Raw genomic sequence first — 4864 nt, 5'->3', positions numbered from 1 at the left:
GTCTTCACAATATTCTCCGGCAAGGAGTTCCACAGGTTAACTGTGTGCAGTGTGAAAAAAATATTTCCCATTGTTTGTTTTAAACCTGCTGCCTATTAATGTCATTTGGTGACCCCTAGTTCTTGTGTGGTGAGAAGGAGCAAATAACAACCCCTTATTTATTTTCTCCAAACCAGTCATGGTTTTATACACCTCGATCATATCCCCCCAAACCGTCTTTTTTCCAAGCTAAGAAGTCCCAGTCTTATTAATCTCTCCTCGTGTGGCAGACGCTCCACACCCTTAAACATTTTTGTTGCCCTTTTCTGAACCTTTTCCAATTCCAATATAACTTTTTTGAGATGGGGCGACCACATCTGTACGTAGTATTCCAACACACATCCCCAACGTTATTATTTTTTAAAAATCCCGTGATTTCTTGTAGGCTCCACTGAAGTTTTTTTCCTGCTTGGGAGGGCAGTAAAGGGCAAGGCCAGGCCTGAGCTTGGAGCTGTGAGGCTAGAGGTTGACTCAACCTGGTTCCCACATAGAGACCGAGTCTACACTAGGTCAAATCTTCGAAATGGCCATTTCGAAGATTTACTAACGCGGCACTGAAATGCATATTCAGCGCCTCATTAGCATGTCTCTGGCGCGGCTCTTCGAAATTGCCGCTTTTCGCTGCTGCGCGTCTCATCCTATGAGCAGGTTGGAATAAGGGGATTTCAAAGTTCCCAGGGTCCTTTCGAAAAGGAGCCCCGTCTGGACGAGCCGCACGGCAGCGCAAAGCAGCAATTTCGAAGAGCCGCAGCCGGCAGCATGCTAATGAGGCTCTGAATATGCATTTCAGCACCTCATTAGTGATCTTCAAAATGGCCATTTGCATGGCCATTTTGAAGATTTGGGCTCGTGTAGACATAGCCAGAGAGATGTACCACGAGTAACACTGCATTTACAAGCAATGTATAGGTTTCCCCGGCTCATGTACACATACTTGTGCTGACGTTCCTCTGTCTAGCAGCGGTATAAATAGCAGTGTAGCCAAGGGAGCAGCAGCAGAGACATTGCTGAGCAGGGCCAGGTACATAAGCCCTGGTGTCAGGCGGGTTTGAACCTGGCACAGCTTAGCCAGGCCTCCAAGAGTGCTACCATGGCTACACTTCTATTTATATGTGTGCTAGCACAGATCTGGGGAGTCACACCCCTGGCTCATGGTGCAGACATAGTTGGATAATGATTCAATGATCCGCAATGGCACGTCCTTCCAGGCCACTGCAGCCCTCCCACCAAGTGCATTGTGGGTAATGATGATAGCACCTTGCTTTTATATAGCACTGTTCAGCCACAATGCACAAATTGCTGTACAGGGAAGGAACGCATCCGTGTTCCAATTGTGTAGCTAGGGAAACTGATGCACGTAAAGGAGAAGTGACTTGCCCAAGGTCACCCACCAGGCCAGTGGCAGAGGCAGAAATACAGCACTGATTGTCAGGGTCCCACTCCAATCTGCTAGCGCACCATTCGCTGCACAGGGGCTTGCAGAGCAGCATTCACACTTGGTGTCGAGATGTACCAATTTGTTTCCTGGGTGAACTGGACCAATTAGCATTTTTAATGTATAAACTAACTGGTATTTGGCAGTCAGTCAGTGACTTTGGGTACGACATTACCTAGGCTCTTACAGTTGCACAGCCTGTGCCTCGGCAAACAGGCAACTGCTGTACAAAAATTACAGACAGAAACACATCCCAGGGAGCCTTTGAAGGGTTCAGCTGCGGATGTCACCTGAGCCTTTCCTGGGTCTCCAGAGTCTGAGGCTGCAACTCTGGCAGGGTGTAGGAGAAAGCAAACCGCAGGGCTGGAAACCAGCAACTTCAGCAGCTGACAAAGCTGCAGTATGGAAATGCCTTGTCATTGTTCAAACACAGGCTGGTGAGGTTGTGCTGCTCTGGGGACTCCTCCTCAGTACACGGAGAAGCAGCAAACAGGGGGTCTCCCCCAGCTCTGTGGGTGTTCTTGGGGTGGGGTGCAGCCAGGTAGTGAGTCAGGTTTTTCAGCTTTATGGGGGACCGTGTCCCAGCCCCTCCTACCCAGCTCCTGTATCGAACCTTCCCCAGCTCCATAGCTGGCCCCCACACGCTCTCTAGCCTCCCTCCAACACACACGTCTCTCTCACCTCTGGGCTCCCTTCCCTCCTTGTCAGCCCTCCCTCCCCCCAGCTCAACCTTTGCAACCGCCTACCCGCTCACACCCTTCCCCAAACCCTGCCACCCCTGTATCGCTGGCTGCTCGCTACCTCACAGCTCCACACGCACCCCCAGGCCTCTCCTCCCCTCCCCTCACACCCCACTGACCCCCACCTCCCCTCAGGCCCTTCCCACGTCCTACAGCCCGAGCTTCCCACCACTGGGCAGCATGACATCTTATGCCTGGGCCTCACCTAGAACAGACAGACCGGAACCGGCTCTCACAGTGAGCTGTCCAAGCCTGGGCCGCCCTCCCCCAGAAAGTTGCAGCGCCTGCCCTAGAGTAGAAGGGCCCCTGGACGATGCCTTGGGCGGTAGCTCCCACAGGAACTGCTTGCTAGCTGGGGTTACGACCTACGAGTCCGTCTACATGGCAGCGTAAGCCCCAGGTGAGAAGTGGTGTTAGCAGGCCCCAGGTTTGTTAACCCAGGGCTTGGGCCGCTACGTTCATGGAACAAAGATTAGCAACAGTTGACTCCGGGGCTCCCACCTCTGCAACGCACTATGTGGGCCCTAAGTCCAACCACCAGTATCCCAGACTGCCTAGTGCCCACCTCCCATGTGGCCACTCTAGCCAGTTGTTTGCCGTACAGTACCGCCGGGGCAAGCAAGACGAGCCAGGGCACAAAGAGTGCACCTGAGGTGCTTTTGACAAAGTCCCAGAGTGCCAGTCCAGCAGGGCTGTGAGCACCCGGCACAGCAATGGGGATTGAAGCCCAGCTCCCAGCTGGACTGGGGCCGCCAACCTTGGGGGTGCTGCACGCACGATTTGTGTGCAGACGGAAGGGAGGGGAAGGCTGGAGCCTGAGTTTCGACGCTGGGGACACCCTGCAGCATAGACATCCCCTCAGAGGTTGTGGGGAGCTGGGAGAGGAACCAGCCACAGGAGAAGAGAGAGTCACTCGGAGGCCAGAGCTGCGCCTGAGGCTGGGAGAGGGGCAGAGCTGTGGTGGGAGCAAGGGGATAAAAGGCAGCTCCTTTCAGAGCAGGGAGAGGCCGGGAGAGGCTTGTGGTGGGTCTCTCTACCCAGCCAGAGGGTGAAAGTGGCTGGAACCAGGCCAGGGCGGGGCTTGGCAAGGGAGCCAGAGCCAGCCAAACCCCCAGAGGTGGCACCATGGTGCGGGCAGAGCAGAGGAGGTGGAGGAGAAGCAGGGGGAACAGTCTGGGCTGAGTCCTGCATTGTGAAGGGGCTTCAGGCTGGAGCAGAGGGAGGGTGTGAGCTCAGAGACAGCCAGGGGATGGTGCTCGTCAGCTCCGCTCCGGAAGGCAGTGTGACTAACAGGTACGCACCCTGTGGCGCAGGCACTGAGGCTGGGCGAAGGCTGTTACTAACTACATCCCTGCTAGGAAGAAGACCAGCCTGGAGCAAAGACAAGGCCCCAGCGTGGATTCTTGTTACCCGCTTCCGGGCTGGGGCGGACAGTTATGTTACGCAACCAGCAAGAGGGAAACTGAGGCAGCAACTCCTGCCAAGGAGAGACAAACCCCTGCCCCAGAGCTACGTGTACCAAGCTCACGCTCACAGCCCTGAGAGCACCAGAGGGGCCTTTGCATCTGGCTTGTGATCCCACTGCTGTACTGGGTTTTGCAAGTGAGCGGCTTTGCCTCCACAGCCATCAGTGGTCCTACAAGGGGCAGTTTCCTCACACCACCCTGCCACGTACCTGATCCAGAGAGGCTACACCTCATGCTGAGGGTGGCTGATATCTGCCTGGTCTTCAGGCTCCTACTGGGGCTTGCCAGCATGGGGCCAGTTAGTCACAAGCCAGGGGCTGGAGCTCTCTGCTGGGAACTGAACTGGGACCTGCCAACTCACTTCCCCATCGGTCACCCAACAGCCCTGAGCTGGTAATGACCTCTGGGGGCTCCAGCACCAACTAGAAAACCTCCCTCCATCCTGGCAAGGCCTCCTGGAGCCCAAACCAGCAAAACTAATTCACATGTAAATTAATAGCAGCCTACGTCTGAGACACCCGGGTGCCCTCTGGTGGCTAATGCAGGCCCGGACCATTGCTGGGACTATGCCCTGCATGGGGGGTGGACTGAACGAGCACCTTGCTGGAGAAGGCTGCAGCTGGGGCTACCTTGGCACACTGACGCAAGGTGCCTGCTGCACGCAGCCACGTTTACGGGGTGTCACTCTAGGGAGGAGCAAGAGGTTTCAGGGACAAGGGGGCAGGTGGGCAGGGAGCCAGGGAGAAAGGGTGGGGAGAACGGGGGTGCTCAGTGGGAAGGAGGGGCAAAGGTGGGATCAAGTTTGTGGAGCGGGGCAGAAGCAGCCACCACCACCTCACAGCCAGGCTGTTCTTCATAATAGACCATTGTCTTCTTCCAGCGCCAGGGGACTCGGTCGCATTTCTCACCCTGGCCCTTCGGTGCCCAAGGTGGTGAAGTCATGGGGGGTGGGGCTGGCCAGGTTCCCCAGGCCCACTGGAGCAGTCAGTCTGGGTGGGGGGTGGCTGGCTCTCCAGGCCCCTTCTGGGCTAGCCGTCTAAGCCAGCTCCCCCCTGCCTCAGGGCTGTGGGTCTCACTGGCATGGGCTGAAAGGCTCTGGGCGCGTCTGCACTAGAAACTAACTTTGAAGTTAACTTCGAAGTCAAACAGTGGAATAAATTGCCTGGGGAGGTTGTGGAATCTCC

The sequence above is a fragment of the Carettochelys insculpta genome, chromosome 1, assembly GCF_033958435.1.
Source record: "Carettochelys insculpta isolate YL-2023 chromosome 1, ASM3395843v1, whole genome shotgun sequence".
Lineage (NCBI taxonomy): Eukaryota > Metazoa > Chordata > Testudines > Carettochelyidae > Carettochelys > Carettochelys insculpta.
Note: the sequence above shows the minus strand (reverse complement) of the source record.